Here is a 24,686-nt window from a genome sequence, read left to right as displayed (position 1 = left end):
CATTGAAGTGCTGTGCTCCTTCATCATCGATCAGAGATATTTATGGAACCTCTACCTCCTGTCAGCTATTTAATTTTTCATTTTAGTCCATGGCTGGATGTATTGGGACAACTGAGCTTACATCGGTTATGTTGATTATGGGATTGCTGAGCTCTGCCTGTTATTAGTGTTATTTGTAAAAGATATTAGAAACAGAATAATTAATATCACATATATATCACAATTTATATGTGATAGTCTTGCATCAAGGAAAATAATATCTGAATTCAATCCACGAATCCAAGTTCTGGAATATAAGACAGCTATCAAGATGTCACAATTTAATTAAAAAAAAACGGATCGATTATGCTTTCTTCTCATATTTGGTGAATCTGGCTCCAGTTTGAAACACAAATTACAGCAAGGCCTAAAGCTCTTCTGTGGCATTGCTAATTTAGTTAGGGCAGTAACCTTTGAATACTTTGCAACACAACTAGTCCAATGAGCTCAGTTTCCTGTACCAGCTTTGATCTCCTTTTATAACTCACTGATAAGAGGGCACATGTGCAGTAATGTTTCTGATTATGAGTGATTACTTGATCTATTGTGCATAGATCTAAAGCTATCCAGTTCTGGAGTCAGGAACTTTGAGTTTCTTAAATGGAGAACAGCTGAACTTCAAGCTTTAGTAAATTGACTTTCTCATGTTCAATCAACAATATATTGCATTTGTCTGACAACCTCTTGCAGCAATGTGTTTGGATTTAAACAGAATGTTAATGCGTGAAACTTTTTTACCTTGCTGTCTCTAAAACAACAGCTGTTGTGGTTGCCTGAAATATAATGAAACAGAAGAACAGCTTCATGGATTGAATTGATTTGGACATTTATTAAAAATTCCAAAGTCACTGGCATTGATCCCAAAAGTAACATAATTGCTAATAAACAATGGCATACATTCATTGTGTTGGAAGCAATCAAATATGATTACCAGTTGTGAAAGGTTTTATTAAAATTATTTTCTATTTGAGGAAGTTTTATTTCTTTTGATTCCTTAGAGAACCTAAGTAAGTTTCAGTAATGCTTTGTATAAAGTAGGATTTGTGCTGTTTTAAGTAGCAGATTAATGGATCCCTTCAGCATACAATGATGAATAATATTGTGCAGTGATGTTGACCCATGTCAGACACATACCCACACATCTGAAACCACAATTGTAAGCACAGCACTGTGTATAATTCAATGCAATAATACCAAGCTAGCTCAGTATTCAGGGCACTGACTCACTGTTCCAAGCCCATGTATGCTGAGTTTCTTTATAGCAATCTGCAGAAAAATGTAATTAACAGTGCATTCCAGTTTGCCAGCCATGCACCTTGCTTTACGCATACAAATTTGATTGTAAAGACTGTCAAATAACTAATTACTACTTTCATTTGATTAGAGGATGTGAGCTTTGATGACAAGGCCAGTAGTTGCTGGTTGTCCCTAATTGATCTTGCTCAGGTTGTAGTAAACTACCTTCTTGAAACAAAAGTTAAAAATCACACAACACCAGGTTATAGTCCAACAGCTTTAATTGAAGCACACTGGACTTCGGAGCATCGCTCCGTCATGAAACAATGTAGTCCTTGGGATATAGGGGCATCCACAGAACTCACAAAGAGGAAGTTCCAGGATTTTGACTCAGCAATGATAAATAAGTGGAGATATATTTCCAAGTCAGAATGCTGTGTGACTTGGACGGGATCTGTCAAGTGTTGGTCTGCCACCCTAATGCTTTTAGGTGGTAGACATTGTGGGTTTGGAAGATGTTTTCCAATGAGTCTTGGCAAGTTGCTATAGTGCATTCTATTGATGGTGCACACTGCTGCCAATGTGTGCCCATGCTGAAAAAACTGGCAAGGAAGCAGGCCACTATTATGTTAAGCACTCTTCTGGACTATTGGTGCATACTGAATCACACTTTTCACTTGTCCCTTGCAGATAATGGAAAGGGTTTGGAAACAGGAAATGAGACACTCACCACAGAATTCCCAACCTTTGAGCTAATCTTGTAGCTATAGCACTTATGTGGCTGGCTCAGTTAATATTTTCATTATCGTTAACCCTATGATATCGACTATGAGAAGCTCAGAGTCAAAAAGTGTGGCACTGGAAAAGCATAGCCGGTCAGGTAGCATCTAAAGAGCAGGAGAGTTGACATTTGGGGCATAGGTTCTTCATCGTTCCAAATGTCGATTCTCCTGCTCCTCAGATGCTGCCTGACCTGCTGTGCTTTCAAAGCACCTCACTGTTTGACTCTGACCTCCAGCATCTGCAGTCCTCACTTTCTCCCATTGAAAAGCTCAGCACTAGTAGTAAAATTGATAACCAAGGAAAAATGGCTAGGTTGTTTCTTTTTGGAGTTACGTTGTTAAAATGTTACTTGCAACATATCACTCTAAACCTTAATGTTCTTTAGGTCGAATTATATGCAATCATATGCTGCTTCACTGTCTGAGAAATTTCAAATGGACCTGATGTCTGTGTAGATATTAGACATCATCTCCAATTCTAAATATGTTCTGAAAGGAAGATAATTAAGAAGGAACTGAAGATCCTTGGTCCCAAAAGAAACTCCTGTTGCACTATCTTGAGGTTCACACGACAAGTCTCCACTGATCATACTTGTGCTCAGTGTGTCTCAAACCAGTGGAAAGATTTCCCCAGCTTTGCATGTATTTCAATAATATTTGGACTCCTTAATGTCACACTTGATCAAGATGCCTTAAAATTCCTGTGGTGCAAAAGATTTACTCTAGCATAAGTTACTGAGCATATGTGGAAAGAGATATATAATAGTGGCGTTGTCTCATATATATCTGGAAGCAGCATCTGTAGGATTTCAGATGTCCTTTCTAATGTCTCTTGCTTATAGTTATGTTTACTGCAGCCTGTTGATGGTTACTTAATAAGACTGTGGATTTTTCTTTACAACATTGTTTCAAGATCCATGGAATAGTAGGCAAATGGCAACTATTACCCCAAATCAACACATTCTTATGGGTAAAGAGCAAGGTCAAGCCAGCAATCCAAACCACGACACCAGCAAAAAATCTGAAAAGAAACTCAGCAGTGATAGGACATAATGAGCTTCAGCAAGCACAGACTTTAAGACCCAGCTAGACACCCGAACCATGCAGAGGCAAAGTCTGTATGACAGTTAAAATCATATGGAAGAAAGCCCACAATAGAATATGTGGTAGGTTTATACAAGGAAATTAATTGTAAAGAAAATTAATCATAAGGAGTACAGCAGTGTATGCATACAGAAGTCTTTACAAATAGGGAAGGAAAGAGCATTTTATGAGTCCACCACAGAAAGCACATAACGAAACAGAATATAGTCAATTATATTAAAGGATCTTTCTGGCACGAATTAGGCCCAAACAATATTATAAAGGATCAGGAGTGCCAAGAGTGAAACCAGAATAGAGCTGCATTGCAGCACACAGTAGAAATACAACCTTGCTTTAATCAGACCCTCGGGAGAACATGGAGGGCCTTGACCAGGCTATTTATTAGGCACAGCAGCACTAACAGCTTAAGCAGAGACTGTCCTGATCCGAGTTTCAATAAAAAGCCAAACAAAGACAAGGTTAATATATTATATGCCATTGGTAAGAGTGCTGAGGCCATTACCCATCAAGCACAGGACAATGCAACATACGACAAGTTAATTAAAGCCTTTGACTCCTAATTCAGTTCAAACCAAAACACCACTATAGTTTGAGCCAAGTTTAGTTGCAACAACTAGGAGCCAGAGGAAAACCATAGATTATTTTATAAATTATTTATTGCATTGTTTGGAATAATTTGGAATGTAGATCCTTGAGAATGGAGCTCATATAGAACCATGCTGTAATGCAGGTGCAGGGTGAAGGACTTCCAGATATTTTGTTATCACAAGCAGAGCACATGACCATATCGGTTGAACTTCACAAGCAGAACAAATTTCATATCTGAGGAAGAGCAGAGATTTTCTCCGGGGTGGGTCCACTAACTGTGACTCTGTCCAGTTTGATAATCAACAGCCTATTAAAGTGCCAGCAAGGCAGAACCTTCAAAGGAGATGAGGCTGTTGCTCCTAATATTTCTTTGTTAGGAAAGTTTCATATCAACACAAACTCTACTCAGCCACCCATGTTGAAAGTCATGCATGCCTTAAGATGTGCTACTTTTCAGGTGGTTTGTCAGAGACATATTGAAGGTTTCAAAACACACCACCCCAGCCTGTAACTGTCTAAAGACAAAGATGCTGCTGGGGAGCAAGAAACGTTGTTTTTGGCGGAAATTGGTAATTCAGCAATAGAACTAATAAAATGCTAGCCAGACAAGAATTCATACTTTAGCCCAAATTAAATCATTAAGTTGAGATGCATCGACAATCTGTGGAAACACTGCAAGCTTCTGTCAGTGAAGAGGAAGAGGACCAAACAGCTGTGGCACACAGTGGCACAGTGGTTAGCACTGCTGCCTCACAGTGCCAGAGACCTGGGTTCATTTCCCGACTCAGGCAACTGTGTGGAGTTTGCACATTCTCCCCATGTCAGTGTGGGTTTCCTCCGGGTGCTCCAGTTTCCTCCCACTGTCCAAAGATGTGCAGGTCAGGTGAATTGGCCATGCTAAATTGCCTGTAGTGTTAGGTAAAGGGGTAAATGTAGGGGAATGGGTGGGTTGCGCTTCGGCAGGTCGGTGTGGACTTGTTGGGCCGAAGGGCCTGTTTCCACACTGTAAGTAATCTAATCAAACTACTAAGCTTATAGGGAAACAGACTTTCTTGGCAAAGCTTAAGCTTCAGAATCGAATGGAGCTTAAACAGACCAAAGTGAAATACAAATTGGAGCAGTCTAACTACCTCAAAGAAATTGCTACTTGAAAGTTCCAACTAGCAATACTTGCATCATAAAATATAGCCTTGGGGCAGAATTTTTCCCAGCCTCTGAAAGCTGTGGGCAGTCATGAGTCTGTTGGGAAAACACAGTGAGTACTAAATGAGTTTCTTGGCATCGAGAAAAGGAAGTCCAGTTCTGCCCCCAAGTTTGAAATTGTAAGACAATAATCTTGATATTAAGTGGGGGCAGGCCTATTTGCTTTTATTTACATTTCAGTAGTACATAATCCCTCCTCGTTGACATGCGGTTCCTATTCTGCCAACTGCCAGATACAAATTAAATGGAGACAATTCCTGATATGTAAGTTGGCAGATCCAATTTGCCACTAATGCCATTTTTGATTGTAGGCCCCAATATCTCAAGGCATTTCCAGAAACTGCCTATACTACCCATCAACTGAAGTTGGCATCAGATACACACCAACTTCACCAAATCATCATGGCGCATCCCTGACCCACTTAGAATATAATTCCCTATTTCAATGCTGCATTTGGAGTGTACTGGCACCTTTCATTGGAACGCTGCTGCCAGGACAGGAACAGGTAGCCCTTTCATGAATTGGACCTGGGTGCATCTCAGGATGCATTTGCTCTCTTAGCACTCAATCACTAATTTTTGCCCTATTCAGATAATCACAGCATCTCTTCCTTGCCTTACCTTTTTGTCATCTCATTCAGAATGTACAGAACTTATATTACAGAACTCACAATTCTTCTGTTTTGCATTTCAATAGTACCTAATCCCTCCTCATTGACATGCAGTTTTTGAAATATCAATTTACACATTTATTTGTATTCAGGAAAGTATTTTTAATAAGAGTTTTCAATAAATCCCGAAAACATTGCGCAAGTTTGAAACTTGGGGATTTTTCAAAATCACAACTTCCACATTCCAACAACTTAAGGAAAATACCATTTTCAGTGAAAAATAATCAAAACAATTCTTGATTATATGCACATCAATAATACACATATTTGCAAGCACGGAGAAGAAAATGAAATGTAAGAAATTAACTTTCCTTTGCGGTGGTGATAATTGTAGAAGATGTTTCATCACAATTAATCTCTTATATGATCTTCCTGTTCCCAAGACTACCACATAACATTCCCTTTAGGCAGCAATGAATCAGCAGACAAATGATGCATTTTGCATCCCTTTGTGAAAAATGTGCTGTTGTAGTGTTAATTATATGATCCTTCAACAACTGTATTGGGATACTGCATAAATTCTGAAAGCATCTGCAAGTTATGTTTCCAAGCAGAAATATTACAAACAATGTACAAATTATGTTACGTTTTCAAACATTCCCTATAAGGTACAAAAGCAATGCTGCTTTCAATGTTTTTGATTTCAAATCAAAGCCAGAACTTTTCTGAGGCTGATTCTACAATGACTGCTTCTGTCCACATTGCTTTATGAGATGGGACTCTTATAGAAAGATTTTTTTTGCTTGTAGAGTCTGATGGAAGGCTTTGATGTAACTGCAATCAAACGAAGCAGGCAAACTTTCTATGTAAACCCTATTTGAATTGAGCTGTACACAGTTATCGCAATGATTGATTTTTTTTCCCCTCTGTACTGATTTTTCTTTAAGTCAGTAAACCATTTACTTTCAATAGTACACACAATATTCTTGTAAGTAGAAAACTGTCAGCTTGAAACAGTTACTTAGGAAGGCTTCCCTTAGATGTAAAATGGTTCAGATTTAACAATGTGGCAGAGAAGGAGTTGTTGGATATGGGGTGTCATTTATAATCCCAATTATGTTCTGTCAATATGAGAAATAGATTTCTTTAATAGAAATACATTGTGATAGCTTGTTGTTCAGGATATTGGAATAAATGTTCCAAATTTTTTGGTAACGTGTTCTACCGAGTGACATTGATGGAGGATTGCCTAGCATGGCCAATATCAATGGGGTCTGTCATGCAATTATCTGGTCTTCAGTTCATTAATTGTGCAGCTGGCCTGCACGGCACCAGCACTATGGAATCATATGGCAGGAAAGGCAGAAATGCTTGCCTCTGCCTGGACTTTGCTATCGCCATGATTAAAGACCAGCTCCACAACACCTCAGATGCAATAGCGGGAACTGCTCTTCCCGATGTGTGGACCATCGATACTGAAAGGCAAGTTCAACCCTCACTTTTCTGATGTAGATCTGTACTGCTGGTGGGTTGGGGTGGGGGTGGGGGGTGGTAATGTTGATGAAAAGGAGCCACCTCAAGATTGCTTTGTACCTGTTGTCCATAATGAGAGATTTCACTGCATAACATATAGATATCAAGAGCTGACCAAAGCCTTAAAAGCCATCTAAACTTAATGCAACACTGTCCGACTTGACTTGTCACACTACCAGCTTCTGTCTCCTGACTGATGTAATTTACAGATAGTTCAAGGTGAGGTTTCCTAAAGCTAACACGCATGTATTCATGTTGACAAGAAAACATTTATTCAGCAACAGCAATGTGTGCAGAAAGAACAACTTCTCCTTGTACTATGGGCCTTCTTGTCATATAACTAGTAAAAAGTCATAAAATGAAAGGAAGTCCAAACCCATCATTCCAGAAGTGGGTTTCAATGAGGCTCCATCTGCCCACCTTGTGCTTGATGGTGCATAGAGTGATAGTCACAGAGTAATAGAGATGTACAGCACAGAAATAGACCCATTGGTTCAACTAGTCCATGCTGACCAGTTATCCCAATCCAATCTAGTCTCACCTGCCAGCACCCGGCCCATATCCCTCCAAACCCTTCCTATTCATATACCCATCCAGATGCCTGTTAAATGTTGCAATTGTACCAGCCTCCACCACTTCCTCTGGCAGCTCATTCCATACACGTACCACCCTCTGCGTGAAAAAGTTGCCCCTTAGATCTCTTTTATATCTTTCCCCTCTCACCCCAAACCTATGTCCTCTAGTTCTGGACTCCCCGACCCCAGGGAAAAGACTTTGTCTATTTATCCTATCCATGCCCCTCATAATTTTGTAAACCTCTATAAGGTCATTCTTCAGCCTCCGATGCTCCATCGAAAACAGCCTCAGCCTGTTCAGCCTCTCCCTATAGCTCAAAACCTCCAACCCTGGCAACATCCTTGTAAATCTTTTCTGAACCCTTTCAAGTTTCACAAAATCTTTCCAGTAGGAAAGACACCAGAATTGCACGCAATATTCTAAAAGTGGCCTAACAAATGTCCTAAACAGCTGCAGCATTGCCTCCCAAATCCTGTACTCAATACTCTGACCAATAAAGGAAAGCATACCAAACGCCTTCCTCACTATCCTATCTACCTGTGACTCTACTTTCAAGGAGCTATGAAATGGCACTCCAAAGTCTTTTTTTTTAGATTAGACTTACAGTGTGGAAACAGGCCCTTCGGCCCAACAAGTCCACCCCGACCCGCCGAAGCGCAACCCACCCATACCCCTACATTTACCCCTTACCTAACACTATGGGCAATTTAGCTTGGCCAATTCACCTGACCCGCACATCTTTGTGACTGTGGGAGGAAACCGGAGCACCTGGAGGAAACCCACGCAGACACGGGGAGAACGTGCAAACTCCACACAGTCAGTCGCCTGAGTCGGGAATTGAACCCGGGTCTACAGGCGCTGTGAGGCAGCAGTGCTAACCACTGTGCCACCGTGCCGCCCACGGTTTGTTCAGCAACACTCTCTAGGACCTTACCATTAAATGTAAAGTCCTGCTAAAATTTGCTTTTCCAAAATGCTGCATCTTGCATTTATCAAAATTAAACTCCTTCTGCAATTTCTCAACCCATTGGTTTGTTTGATCAAGATCCCGTTGTAATCTGAGGTAACCTTCCTCACTGTCCACTACACCTCCAATTTTGGTGTCATCTGCAAACTTACTAACTACTCCTCTTATGCTCACATCCAAATAATTTATGTAAATGATGAAAAGTAGTGGACCCAGCACGGATCCTTGTGGCACTCCTCTGGTCACAGGCCTCCAGTCTGAAAACAACCCTCTACCACCACCTTCTGTCTTCTACCTTTGAGCCAGTTCTGTATCCAAATGGCTAGTTTTCTTTATTCCATGAATCTAACCACGCTAACCAGTCTCCCATGAGGAGCCTTGTCGAAAGACTTACTGAAGTCCAGAGAGGTCACGTCCACCACTCTGCCCTCATCAATCCTCTTTGTTACCTCTTCAAGCTTTAAGATGCTCTCTTAGATGTCTCACCCAGACAATGGCATGTTAATATTCTCATCCTGATTTTCAGTGAATTGCTCTTAATCCCCCAGTATCTCTACATCCAGGACATTTCCCTTTTGTCAGCTCCAGTTATGAAAGACAAAGTGTTGCAGTGCACACACACACCTTTCTGGGCTATATTGCAAGGAGCAGTTCAAGTATTTGAATCCTCATCTTAATGAATGTGTTTACTCTGGTCCAGGTGGAAGCATGAGCAGTGTTGATTCTGAGTCTGTCTGGGGATTTTGTGACATGAACTATGCTAGAGGAGATAGCCCTTGTCTCTCAGCAGTCATTCATGTACAGCTGACTGTGAAGTTGAGAATCTGTGAATTCTCTGTTGTATAAAGGCCCTAGTGTCTTCCAGGATATTTGACACCAAGCTCCAAAACTTGCCATCAGTGGCCATATATAATGTGACCATTGATAGGGTAGAAGGCTTTTTGATTGAGCAGGCTGGTGATAGAGCTCTCTCAAAGTAGTCTATAGAGCACTATATCTGAGGGAAGCCAGCTATGATGGAGAATCATAAGCTACATGCCTGTCCTCATCTTAGAGAAATGATATGGGGAGCTGTGCTCTGAAGAAGGTTTAATCAGTTACATCCTGAATGGAGTTATGGGTTGAGGATTTGAAGATGGTGCAGGGGTCCCCAGTTGTTTCTTGGAGCACAGGCTCTAGCTCAGATGTTTGAGCTGGTAGTCTGTGCAGCATGATGCATACAGAATTGCACTTCAGTAGCTGTTCTTCTTGCATCCTCATGACTTCCCTCCCATTTCCATTCATCCCCTTTATATACTGTTAATTCAACTGTTTTAATCCCTGATCCCATGAGTTTGTGATTTGCCACATACTATTGGCCAAACGTTCTCAGGTTGAGAGGAGAGTGATTGTGATTTATAAGAATCCACCTGCCCCATTCCCCAGGTGATTTCAGTCCCCTCTATGTTCTATGACTTTTCACTCTTGTATCTTTAATTACATCCTTTTGCTATCATCATTCCCTCAACTATCCAGCCCAATGAACCCTTTTTTCCAGTTCCCACTTTCCTCAAAACTGCCCCTAATAAACCGCTGTCCATTAATGCTTAAATTCCCAAGATTCACCATGGACCACCCCATTAATGAACTAGACAGAAAAGCCCCAACTAAGAACAATTTAGTCCCTGGATTGCCTCCATAACGCCTGACTGGCCTATCTGTAAACTGCAGATTGATTGTACTTGACCTGTGGGACTGACTGTGGCTCAATCTCCAGACTGCAAGGACAATGATTAATGAGTGTCTGCCTGACCATGGACAATTCCCTGGAATGAAATCAGATAACCCCTTTGATTGAGTATGGCGCTCCCTGCTGACTGACTTTCTCTTTATTGAAAACTGGTGCCCCTTGACTTTCAGACATAGCCATTTGCTGGATGCTGCATGTTTGCCACAAAATACTATAGGTGTGACAATGGCATAGTGTAGTGCTGTAAGCAATAAGACCAGCCCCTTGACTGTTCGGCACCTTGTCTCTTTTCTCCATGCTAAAATGCAGTGAAAACTAGAGAGGGTGTAGATTAGTACTGAAAAGCTGATGTACTGTAAAGGAATGCAACAGAGAGGCCAGCAGCTCAATAAAGTGAGTGAGCGCTAAGAAAGTAAGCTAAAGCTACAAGATGCGTCCTGTGCAGATTTGTGAGGTGGATGTGTGGCCCTGTGGGCAAAGTGGCCTGACAGAAGCATGCAAGGCATCAGTCTCTCTGAGCTCCAAAGTGACGTCCTGAAGGGCTGAAGTGGTGTGTGAGCAGCAAGATGATGAGCTGGTAGTTTGGTGATGCCCACTTATGTTGAAGAAGGGTGGAAGAGAATGGTGCCCAAGGAACATAGAAGGAAATAGGAATGTGGAGGCACTGTGTGAAGGCCTGCAGAAGCCAGCAACTAGTCACTCTTTGTGCCATCTTGTTTCACAGGAAAGGATGGAAGAATTGGGAGTTATTAGAAATGAGGTGAGGTTCACTAATAAAAATATCAAAGCAGATGAAAATAGGGTAGCCTCTGCTCCTTTTGATATTCAAAACTCACCATCTAATGGTAAGGAAAAGGCAGGGAACTATTGACAGGTGAGCCTGACATCATGCTGGGCAAGTTGTTGAAGGGAATCCTCAGGGACAGGATTTACATGTATTTGGAAAGGAAATGACTGATTAGGGATAGTCAACATGGTTTTGTGTGTGGGAAATCATGTCTCATTAACTTGATTGAGTTTTTTGAAGAAGTAGCAAAGAGAATTAATGAGGGCAGAGTGGTGGATGTGATATATATGGACTTCAGTCAGGTATTCAACAAGGTTGCTCATGGGAGACTGGTCAATAAGGTTAGATCACCTGGAATACAGGGAGAACTAGCCATTTGGATACAGAACTGGCTTGAAGATAGAAGACAATGGGTGATGGTGGAGGGGTCGCTTCACAGATTGAAGATCTATGACCAACGGAGTACCACAAAGATTGGTGCTGGATCCACTGCTTTGCGGCATTTATATAAATGATTTAGATGTGAACATAGGAAGTATGGTTACTAAGTTTGCAGGTGACACCAAAATTGGAGGTGCAATGGACACTGATGAAGGTTACCTCAGATTACACTGCAATCTTGATCAGATGGGCCAATGGGCTGAGGAGTGGCAGATGAAGTTTAATTTAGATATATGTGAAATACTGCATTTTGGAAAGGCAAATCAGAGCAGGATTTATACACTTAATGGTAATGTCCTGGATATTGTTGCTAAACTAAGAGACCTTGGAGTGTATATTCATTGTTCCTTGAAAGTGGAGTCGCAGGTAGGTAGGATAGTGGAGAAGGTGTTTGGCATGCTTTCCCTTTTTGGATAGAGCATTGAGTACATGAGTGGGGCAGTTGTGTTGCAGCTGTATAGGTCATTGGTTCGGCCACTTGTGGAAGTGGCGTGCAATTCTGGTCTCCCTTCTATTAGAAAGATGTTGTGAAACTTGAAAGGGTTCAGAAAAGATTTACAAGGCTGTTGCTAGGATTTGAGGATTTGAGCTACAGGGAAAGGTGAATAGGCTGGGGCTATTTTTCCTGGACCATCAGAAGCTGAGGGGTGACCTTATAAAGATGTATAAAATTATGAGGGGCATGGATAGGATAAATAGACGAGGTATTTTCTCTTGGGTGGGGGAGTCCAGAAATAGAGGCATAAGTTTAGGGTGAGAGGGGAAAAGCTTAAAAGGGACCTAAGGGGCAACTTTTCCACTCAGAGGGTGGTGCATGTATGGAATGAGCTGTCAGAGGAAGTGGTGGAAGCTGGTACAATTACAACATTTAAAAGACATCTGGATGGGTATGTGAATAGGAAGGGTTTGCAGTGATATGGGCCAATTGTTGGCAAATGGGACTGGTTTACATTAGGTTAGCTGGTTGGCATGGATACTTTGGACAGAAGGATCTGTTTCTGTGCCGTACATCACTATGGCTCAAGATCTTTAGTGGAATATTGGAAACTTATTCTTGAGCTGAAAATGTGTTGCTGGTTAAAGCGCAGCAGGTCAGGCAGCATCTAAGGAACAGGAAATTCGACGTTTTGGGCCAGAGCCCTTCATCAGGAATTATTCACTCCTGATGAAGGGCTCTGGCTCGAAACGTCGAATTTCCTGTTCCTTGGATGCTGCCTGACCTGCTGTGCTTTAACCAGCAACACATTTTCAGCATTCATTCCTGATGAAGGGCTCTGGCCCGAAACGTCGAATTTCCTGTTCCTTAGATGCTGCCTGACCTGCTGCGCTTTAACCAGCAACACATTTTCAGCTCTGATCTTCAGCATCTGCAGACCTTACTGTTTACTCGAAGAACTTATTCTTGAGGACAGAAACCTGATTTTTTTCATTCTTGCCTTACTTTCCCAATGCAGGTATCTGGATGGGTATGTGAACAGGAAGGGTTTGGAGGGATATGGGCTGGGTGCTGGCAGGTGGGACTAAATTGGGTTAGGATATTTGATCCGCATGGACAAGTTGGACCGAAGTGTCTGTTTCTGTGTTGTACATCTCTATTACTCTATGCCTCCATGACTCTCAAAATAGCAGAGAATTCTGTTTGTTATTCTTTTCAGTTTCTGAGTCTTTCTGATGTCTGTATGGGGCAAGGGAAGGCAACTTTTGTGAGTATAGGTCATTCTGCTACAATGCGTGTTTCTTTACTATGAATTTGCTGCAATATGATTGATGAATTGGGGACACTGTTTCTAAAGCACAAATGTTTAAAGTGTGAATTGGTTGTATCATGATTCTGACCCCATTAGGTTAAATGGCGCTGCTGCTGCGTGATTTTCGTGTATCACAGGATTGCACGAGAATGCAACTACCCCATTATTGCAGAACCAACTGTGATGCTGAGTCTTGCCTGCCTTCTGGTCAAACATTGGCCTTCAAGTTAAGAGGTTTTTCAGTTTTAGCTGTTTCTGAGCTCTCTAAATGTGGATAAATCCTTGATAGGCCAAAACCTCTGTGACTGATCGCTCACTCCTCCTCCCTCTCACTCCTCCCCTCCAACGGACATTATATCCCTGATTAGACAAAATCTGCCATTCTCAACCCCATTCACCAGGCCAATAACCCCGTCTCCCATCCTTCTGATTTGATGAATATCTTTGGATAGCAACATTTTCTTTCAGTCAGTTGAACAACAGGAATTAAAGTTAGATATGACCATCAAAGTCAGAGGCGTGTAGATGGAAGGGTGGAGGGGAGTGATGCGGTGGGACTGTAGGTGCTGGGATTGGGAGAGTGAGAAAGCTGAGGATGCTGGTGAACTTAGGATGTGTGGTACAGGGATTGGAGCAGAGCTGAACTGCAGGGTCAGTTGGTGAGACAGCATGGAGGGTAGCTAGAAGTAAAAGTAGCTTAAAGAAAAAAACACTTAAACTGTTTGAAAACAGTCATCCATCATTGAGCTGAATGAATGATTTGGATGTGAACATATGAGGTTTGGTTAGTAGGTTTGCAGATGACACCAAAATTCGAGGTGTAGTGGATAGCCAAGAAGGGGTCCTCAGAGCACAACAGGATCTTGATCAGATGGGCCAATGGGCTGAGAAGTGTCAGATGGAGTTTAATTTAGATAAATGTGAGGTGCTGCATTTTGGAAAGGCAAATCAGCGCAGGACATATACATTTAATGATAAGGTCCTGGGGAGTGTCGCTGAACGAAGAGACTTTAGAGTGCAGGTTCATAGTTTCCTGAAAGTAGTTGCAGATAGATAGGATAGTGAAGAAGGCATTTGGTATGCTTGCCTTTATTGGTCAGTGCATTGAGTATAGAAGTTGGGAGGTCATGTTGCAGGACATTGGTTAGGCCATTTTTGGAATATTGTCTCCCTGCTAAAGGAAGGCTATTGTGAAATCTGAAATGGTTCAGAAAACCTTGATGAGGATTTTGCCAAGGTTGGATGATTTGAACTAGAAAGAGAGGCTGAATAGGCTGGGGCTATTTTCCCTGAAGCATCGGAGGCTAAGGGTGACCTTATAGAGATTTATAAAATCATGAGGATCATGGATAGGGTAAATAGACAAGGCCTTTTCCCAAGGGTAGCAGAGTTCAAAACTAGAGGGTGTAGGTTTAAGTTGAGATAGGAAAGATTTAAAAGGTGCCTAAGGAGCAAGTTTTTCATGCAGACGGTGGTGCATGTACTCTCTGAGATAGTTTCTTTACTCAAAGAGTAGTAAGGGTGAGGAACTTACTGCCTGCAACAGTAGAAGACTCGCCAACTTTAAGGGCAGTTAAATGGTCATTGGATAGGCATATGGATGAAATGAAATAGTGTAGGATAGATAGACTTCAGATTGATTCCACAGGTTGGTGCAACATCAAGAGCTGAAGGACCTGTACTGCACTGTAATGTTTTATGTTCTACGTATGGAATGAGCTGCTAGAGGAAGTGGTGGAGGCTGGTAAAATAAAAATATTTTAAAGGGATCTGGATGGGTATATGACCAGGAAGGGTTTAGAGGGATATGGGCCAAATGCTGTAAAATGGGACTAGATTTATCTAGGCTGACATGGATGAGTTGGACTGAAGGGTCTGTTTCTGTGCTGTACATCTCTATAACTTGATGACTCTATGAATACTGAACGGGACATATCTTCATCTTATAACTTCAAAGGTGGTTTCTTTTCCTTTAAAAGTGCCTCTTCTCCCTTGACGGCCCATTCACCTTGTCAATGAAAGATCCAGCTACAGCCTATAAGAAAGGTAAGATTTTCAACATAATCAGTGGCATATAATTCCACTTCACTACTGTTTGCACGATTCAGACCATATATTTACACTGTTAAGCACTCTGTTCTTTTTACTCATGTCCTAATATGGTAGACCTCCAAGCCTAAAGAAAGAAGACATCCCGTGCTATCACGTGATACATTCCAGTCACTGGTGTACAATATGAGGCTTCTCTATCATGTTCCTTGTTATACTATCATATTCTGGGAAGAAGAAAGTGACTCTGGATCAATGAGAATTCAAGGCATTCTTCCAAGACTGACTGCCAATATTGAACTCCACATCTTAAACTTTAAGTCTGCTCAGATGGACATTGTGCAACAATTCCCTTCTTGAATAATATTTAAATGTACTAAAACAGCTCTTTGAAGGATTTGTTGACAATTTTGTTGAGCTTATCCAGGTAGAAAGAAAAAACAAAGCTCTATGCATCCAATTTACAAGGCAGAAGCTGCTTTGTATCTTCTGAGAACTATGTTTCATTAACATATTGCCTTAAACTGTCATAGTTTAAGCTTTTAAAAAGAATCAGAAGATCATGGAACTTGAGAAACAGCTAAAATTGAAAGGGGTTCTTCCAAAGTATACTTTTACACCAGAAATCAACATGTTTATCGATGCAAGCAATGGAATTTTCAACAGATTGACAGGTCAATGGAAATTGAATGCAAGAGTTAATTTTAGTAAGCCTTATGGTTGATATAATATAAGATATATGAGGCAGCCAGAAAGATTACTTTGTGGTGCATATTACTTTTGGTGCCTCCTGTACCTATAGACTAATATACCAATGGAATAATGGCCTGGCTACAATCCAGGCATTATCTCTGCACTCCCAGGACCAGGACAGAGGCAATTGCAGACCTCGGCTACCTACTTCATTGACAGCTGTAGATAGCCTGCAATACAGAAATCATACTGTCCAAAGCTTTTTTTTTAAAAAGTACATTTATTCATTGACATCGAATGTGCACAAACTTGGCAAAGTCAGTAATTCTTGCCAATCCATAATTATCCTTGAGAAGGAAAAATCCAATAGGTCTATCCCTCCTCCTCTGGTCAAGCATAAAGCTTGCACTGAACAACTCTTGAGTATTAGCACCAGAAAATGTATCCTCTTGGCTCATTATCGCTGAGTTCCAACTTTTATTAATTCAATATTTTTATACCTTAAATTCTGACTTTTTTATTATTAATGAGATTATTTCAATGATGGGGTACTTAATTTGGAATGAGAAAATTACTTTGAATTATCAGGAGCAACCTGCAGGAAGACTATCTATGACCTGACAGGGCACTCCCAAGCAGAAGAGCATGAACATCACAGGGTCAAAGTGAGGCTACATCTGATGTCAGAGCATGATAAGTTGAGGGAGAAAATGTCCTCTGTACCAAAGTGATTATGGGCTGAAACTTATGTTTTTTTGGCTAAGTGCAACTTGCATCAAGTTTGTTGGAATTTTTCTTGCTATGAAGCAAGAATGAAGCAGCCAGAATTATCACTCTGTCTTATCAAACTCACCTTATTAACTAGCTACCCTGCCTTATGACACCCTTCTCATTTAATTCAAACTCACCATGCCTCATTCCCAGAAGAACTCACCACTGGTTTGGTTTCTGCTGAAAGATGAACATCACTGGAGTCTGCATCCAGACAAACACTGACATTGTGAAGCTTCCCTAGTCAGTCAGGGACAGAATCTAAGCATATGCTAAAGAAGGAGAAGGTGGCACCACTATTCTGTTACAGAGACCTAGAGGCTCTGATAGAGCAAAGGACAGGGTTCCTCTCCCCAGAGGACTGACAGAGGGAACCACACCAGAAGACTCTGCCAGCCTAGTCCAAGGTCACTAACTGGGTTAGTGAGCTTTCCATCGACTGAAGGAACAGCCAGCCATGCTATAAGAATGCCAATAACCTTCTCTGCTCTGTCAGAATAAGTGCCACACTCTTCTCTTATTACCTCATGTTCACGCTATCTCTGCTACTGCACACACCATCCACCAAGGCTCATAATTTGACAACAGCGCTATTGCACACAGCATCTTTCCTCACTCACTTTCATTTGACCTCAAACTCCAACAGCCCTAACCCTGCATGACCTCTGCACTATCTACTCAACCCCTCTGAATACCTCTCAAATTTCCCCACCCGCACCAGCAGTAACAACTTTACTAACCCCATTTTGAGACCAATCAATCTCTTCCTTTCTCTCATTACAGGAGAAGGCAACCCACACTAAGGGAGCAAGGGCCTCAGTAAGTGGAGGGGTGTCCAAGCATAGACTCCTCATGCCCTATGAGGAGAGAATCCTGGCCCTGGCACGTGACGATAAAGATCATTGTTGTGGTGATGCAGAGCCATCCATATCCTGCCAACCGAGTATATACCACTCCTCATTTCATTATAACTCCCACATGATCCCTGCTGGCTCTCTCACTGATTGCACACCACTTCCAATCACTGTCTGCGATGCCTTCTCCCTCTTTTGCCTTGTAAGCACCAGCAGAATGAGGCCTGCTTCCACAAAGAAACAACCTGCTCCCCTAGCTGCCACCTCCTTGGCCTCTGAGCAAGAGAATTCTGAGGCCTTTGACAACACATTGACCCAGCTGCCTCCTGAACCCCTCATCCTACCACGCTACCCCACCTCCCACACCTTGGTAGGAATGTTAACATTAGAAAGTTTAGGAGCACAATCAGGGGATTACTTCACTATGAAAGCACCAGAGCTGGCCTGGAAAGATATAGTGGACTCGGTGGATTGCCAAAGCCCAGGCATCTGCTTAGCCCTGGGGCAGGAGGGAACCTGCGGAGTTGGCAAAAAGGGATGTCATCCACAGGCACAGGGAAGATAGCTGCAGGCAGGGAAGTTGGAGGCAATGGCTTTAATTGTTCAGAAGCTGCAACAGTGCAGCAAATCTGACAGCCTTTCTGTCTCTGTAAGCAGGTTGGCAGCTGGAATGGAGACCCAGACACAGCCCCCTCAGGGGCTACTGGTGAGGTGCCAATACTTGCACTCCATCGCTCCAGTCATTGGTCTTAGGAGCAAAGGCATTGACCACAGTGGGAACCAAGTGCACACACTAGGTAGCCCATCCTCTCAAGGAGGCAGGGCAGAGCCAGGAGGCAGCTAGCTGAAGGGAATCAAACAAAGGTCCCTCTCATAACTCTCCAATGGTGGCTGCCCCACCACCACCGTACCAAACCCCATCCCCCTACTGTACCTGACCCCTTCCAACCCTTGGAAGTTTAAGTGGAGAAGGGTCCAGCATTCTGACAAAAACAGTCTCAAAGTTGCACAAAGAAACCTCCAGGCCCAGTGGTCTCCACTGGCTGCCTCCACCTCTGCTGCATCCCTCTTTCTCCCAATCCTGAGGACCACTTGCCCAACAGTTTGAGGTAGAGTTGCCTACACACTGTTTATGCAATGTGTTTTCTGCATAAGCTGTGAACACATGCTGCAGATGAAAAAGTGACATTTCAAACTACCAAACAGCCATGAATAGATCCCCCTGACTGGTGACTGCTGAGTACCAAGGCAAGCTGCTGGATTGTGTGACTGAGTTAATTGGCAAGGCATGGATACTGGTGATAAAGCAGCAAGTGAGCATCCCTGAGATGCAGCCTGGTTCAGTCTAGGAGCTGGGTGACTAACATTACATGCAATGTGGTGAAAGTGCAGATGATGGAGATTTGATTCGAGAATGTGGCACTAGAAGAACACAACAAGTCAGGCAGCATCCGAGGAGCAGGAGAATCAATGAGGGCTTTTGCCCAAAATGTTGCTTTTCCTTCTTCTTGGATGCTGTCTTAACTGCTGTGCTCTTCAAGCACCACACTCTTGACTGCATGCAATGTATCTGCTGCAAGCATTCAAAGTTAGTCGGCAGTGCACATTGCAAAGCAGGTCTATGCTTTCTAACTGGTCTGTATGTAGATCACAAAGCTCTGATCATTGTGAGCTGCTGGAAAATGTTGGCTGGCAAACTCCATCAACAAGGAAACATGAGGCTAGCGGCCATTGATTTGGTCCAGCTTTGAGCTGAGCAAAATACATTGATGCAAGAATTAAAACTAAAATTTCTCAATGCAAGATGCAGTGTTCACGATCAGCCAAGAAACTAGCAAATCATGAACTGTAAAAGAAATACTGAATAACAAAGTTAGGTTCAGCATGCAGTTACATGCTGTGCCATCGGGAAAAAAAACTCAAGTTTGCATTCCTAATGTCACCCATGCCAGCTGGGACAGCAAGCGGGGGCAGGCGCTTCTCCACAGGAAAGAAGAGGAAATTGGCAAAAGACCAATGTATTCTATTCACAGTCAATTCCTGAATATAATCCTTCAAACTTCAACACAGAAGGATCTTTTTCTGGTCACTATGCAATGCCAATGTTAGTTCCACACCAGACCTTTCTACCCAATTGTCATTACTGTTCTCTGTTCCTGCATCATTTGACATTTCAATTATTTATCTTAGTTGTTCATACATGTCTGAACTAACTTGATTTCATCAGCCATTAAAACAATACATTTGGGTGGCACAGTGGCTCAGTGGTTTGCACTGCTGCCTCATAGCGCCTTGGATCTGGGTTTAATTCCAGCCTCGGATGACTGTCTGTGTGGAACCTAACTTTGTTATTCAGTATTTCTTTTCCAGTTCATGATTTGCTAGTTTCTTGGCTGATCTTGAACACTGCATCTTGCATTGGATAGGAATAATGTGATCAAGGATAGTCAGCATGCTTTTGTGAAGGGCAGGTCGTGCCTCACAAACCTTATTGAATTCTTTGAGAAGGTGACCAAGGAAGTGGATGAGGGTAAAGCAGTAGATGTGGTGTATATGGATTTTAGCAAGGAGTTCAATAAGGTAGGCTAATGGTAGGCTAATGCAAAAGTTATGGAGGTATGGCATTGAGGGTGCATTAGAGGTTTGGATTAGGAATTGGCTGGCTGGAAGGAGACAGAGGGTAGTAGTTGATGGTAAAGGTTCATCTTGGAGTGCAGTTACTAGCGGTGTTCCACAAGGATCTGTTTTGGGACCATTGCTGTTTGTCATTTTTATAAATGACCTGGAGGAGGGGCTTGAAGGCTGGGTGAGCAAGTTTGCGGATGATACGAAAGTTGGTGGAGTGGTGGACAGCGAAGAAGGATGTGGCAGGTTACAGCGGGATATAGATAAGTTGCAGAGCTGGGCAGAAAGGTGGCAAATGGAGTTCAATGTAGCTAAGTGTAAAGTCATTCACTTTGGTAGGAGTAACAAGAAGATGGATTACTGGGCTAATGGTAGGCTACTTGGTAGTGTGGATGAGCAGAGGGATCTTGGTGTCCATGTACACAGATCTCTGAAAGTTGCCACCCAGGTAAATAGTGCTGTGAAGAAGGCATATGGAGTACTGGGCTTTATTGGTAGAGGAATTGAGTTCCGGAGTCCTGAGGTCATGTTGCAGTTGTATAAGACTCTGGTGCGGCCTCATCTGGAGTATTGTGTGCAGTTTTGGTCGCCATACTATAGGAAGGATGTGGAAGCTTTAGAACGAGTGCAGAGGAGGTTTACCAGGATGTTGCCTGGCATGGTAGGAAGATTGTATGAGAAAAGGCTGAGGCACTTGGGGCTGTTCTCAGTGGAGAAAAGAAGGTTTAGGGGAGTTTTGATAGAGGTGTACAAGATGATTAGGGGTTTAGATAGGGTTGACAGTGAGAACCTTTTTCCGCATATGGAGTCAGCTGTTACTAGGGGACACAGCTTTAAATTAAGGGGAGGTTGGTATAGGACAGATGTTAGGGGTAGATTCTTTACTCAGCGGGTTGTGAGTTCATGGAATGCCCTGCCAGTAGCAGTGGTGGACTCTCCCTCTTTATGGTCATTCAAGCGGGCATTGGATAAGCATATGGAGGTTATTGGGCTAGTGTAGTGTAGGTAGGCTTCGGTCAGCGCAATATCGAGGGCCGAAGGGCCTGTACTGCGCTGTATTTTTCTATGTTCTATGTTCTATGAGTCTGTACATTCTCACTATGTCTGGGTGGGTTTCCTCCCACAGTCCAAAGATTTGCAGGTTAAGTGAATTGGCCATGTTAAATTGCCCATAGTGTTCAGGGACACGTAGGTGAGGGGCATTAGTCAGGGGTAAGTGTAGAATAATGGGCTAGGGGAATGGGTCTTATGTGGGTTACTCTTCAGAGGGTTGTTGTGTACTTGTTGGGCCAAATGGGCTGTTTCCACACTGTATGGATTCTATGATTTTCTGCTTCAATTAACATTTTATGCAAAAATAAACTCATCTTCGCTTTTGTGCAACTACTTGCAAATCAGCAAATTATGGACAAGTCAGGTTTGTTCATTGATCAGAGCGAATGTTCCAACATTATTATTTTTCAAAATTCATTCATGGGAGGTAGGTGTTACTGGCTAGGATAGCATTTATTGACCTTTTCTAATTGTCCTGGAGAATGTACAATAAGCTTCATTCTTAAAACTCTGTAGTCCTTGAGGTATAGGTACATCTAATGTGGTTTAAGGAAAGGAGTTCCTGGGTTTTGACCCAGGGACAGTTCAGGAACAGTTGGACGGTTCTGAGTCAGGATGATTTGAGTGGCTTGGAGGAGAACTTGCAGGTTGGAGCATTCTCAAATATCTGCTGCCTGGTCCTTCTACATGATAGCGCTCACGGGTTTGGATCATGCTGACCGAGGTGCCTTGATGAGTTACTGATGTTCATATTGTAGAGAGTTTACATTGTCGCTCTTGTGAAGTAACAGTGAAGGAGTGAATGTTGAAGATGGTTGGGATGGCAAACACATGGGCGACTTTATCCTGGATAGTGTCCAGCTCTTTGAATCTTGGTGCTCCATTCATCAAAGCAGGTAGGGGGTATTTCATCACACTCATGACCTGTGACTTATGAACAGTGAACAGATATTGAGGAGACATGATGTGATATTTACATATCACAATTTTTTTTCTCTGACCTGCTCTTATCTCCACAGTATTCTTATGGTTGGTCCACTTCAGTTTCTGGTAAAGGGTAATCCCCAAGCTTTTGATGGTGGGGGAATTCAATGATAGCAGTGCCACTGAACATCAAGGGCTGATGGTTACATGTTCACTTGTTGGAGATTGTCCTTGCCTGATACTTGCATGTTCTGGTATTACTTGCCACTGATTAGCCCAAGCCTGGATTGTTGTCCAGGTCTTTCTGTGTGCACACATGAACTGCTTCAGTATCTGAGGAATGACAAATTTTACTCAGCATCAGTGATCATCCCAGTTATGACCTAATGATGAACAAAAAACAGGATGAAGCAGCTGAAGGTCGATAGGTCTAGGACAGAATGTTGAAGATCTCCTGCAGTGACACCCTGGAGCTGAGATGACTGACTTCCAATAACTACAACAATTTTCTTTGTGAAAGTATGAGTCCAGTGGAGAGCTTTCCTCAATTCCCATTGACCGGAGCATTGCTCAGTTTCTCCAAACCATAAACGATCAAATGCTGCCTCTATATCAAGGGCAGTCACTCTCATCTCACCTCTGGAATTCACCCCTTTTATCTATGCTTGGATGAAGGCTGCAATGAGATCAGAGCTAAACATCAGTGATTTGGGTACTTCCTTCAAAAATGTCACATGACAACCATTTTCATCAATTTGCTGATGATAGGACTGTTATTGGCCAGGTCGGATTTGAGCTGCTTTCTGTGTCCAGATTATATATGAGCAATTTTCATGTTGGTGGAATGACATTTGTGGCTTTACAAAATTACCCTTTCAAATTCTTAAAAATTTCATTAAGTGATCCCCACGCCTCTCTACCCTCACCTTTACTTTATGTAGATATTAAACACACTTAGATTTGGGTGCTTGTGAACACATGGCATTCATCAATACTTGTGAGTATGAATTTGGTCTTGAGCTATCATGCAATAGTTGACAGCAATCAAGCAGCAAATGAAAAAGGAAACAAGCAAAGTGTCAAACATAGCAATCCAAGATGGTGGTGATCTGAGAAGATCGCACTGCAGAGCTCCGCATCGCAGCACAGGCAGGATAAACCTTTAACCCGCTCAACCCAGGCCGTCATGATATCTTGGCACTCTGGATAGATCATGGAGTCCCAAAAAATGTCTGAAAATGAACTTACCTGTGGTTCCAGCGGTTCAGAGATGCCGAAAAAGGGAGGAGGAGCATCCGAGGCCGGGTGTGCAGTTCAGCCTACAGGATCCTCGGAGCCAATAACTTTTTAGGCCCTGGTGAATGTGCTGTCAAAACCTCACGAGATGCTGGGGAAACAGATTGAAGAGAAGCTGGCTCCAATCTCTTTCATGCTGCAGAAGCATGAGCAGCAGCTGGGAGACTTGGAGAAGAGGACGGATGAGGTGGAGCACAGGATCACAGTGGGGGAAGCTGATGCCATTTCATCCAAGGATAGGATCCGAGCCCTGGAGACACAGGTCTGTAATTTGCTCGACCAAGTGGATGATCTTGAGAACAGGAACAGGAGAAAAAACATTTGGAACATCGGTCTGCCTGAGGGTAAGGGAGGTGAGCTGCCTGCGGAATTTGTTGAGGATTGGCTGCTGAAATTCCTTGACTTGGAGGTTGGCATGAGAAGATTGAAGATAGAGAGGGCTCACTGGGTCGGAGCGTGGAGATCAGGTCAACGTCTTTGACCTCTCCTGGTGCGGTTCCATCATTACCAGGATAAGGAGAGAGTCATGGAGGCTTCCAGAGTACAGGGGAACAATCCAAAGGCCCTAATTTACAAGGGCTCCAAGATTATGTTCTTTCAGGACTTTTCAGCGGTGGTGATCCAGAAACAAAAATCTTACAACAATGTCAAGAGAAGACTGAGGGAGCTTGGGATTCAGTACTCCCTGAGGTAGCCGGCAGTGCTATGATTCACCTTAGATGGATCCATACATCTCTTTGACACGTCGGAGAAGGCAAGAGACATTGTGGACAAACTAACCTAATTTGAATAATTTTAGTATGTGTAAATCGTGTTGTTTGGGTATGTGTTTATCATTCTGTAATAGAAACTGAGGCAGCCTTGTTGGAGCTTTATCTTTTTTTTTGTCTATTGATAATAATTTGGTTTAAACTATGATTGGCAACGGTTGAGATATACATTTTCGATTTCTAAGTTAGGATATACCAAGGGATGGGTGGGGTATTTGTTCCCTTTTTTGAAAAGAATATGTTTTGTTATGCATACTGGCATGCTATGGGGTGTTTATTCTTTTGTGCTTGTGTTTGCGGTGTGGCT

The sequence above is a fragment of the Hemiscyllium ocellatum genome, chromosome 8 (assembly GCF_020745735.1).
Source record: "Hemiscyllium ocellatum isolate sHemOce1 chromosome 8, sHemOce1.pat.X.cur, whole genome shotgun sequence".
In the NCBI taxonomy this organism is placed as follows: domain Eukaryota; kingdom Metazoa; phylum Chordata; class Chondrichthyes; order Orectolobiformes; family Hemiscylliidae; genus Hemiscyllium; species Hemiscyllium ocellatum.
This window is presented reverse-complemented; position numbering follows the sequence as displayed.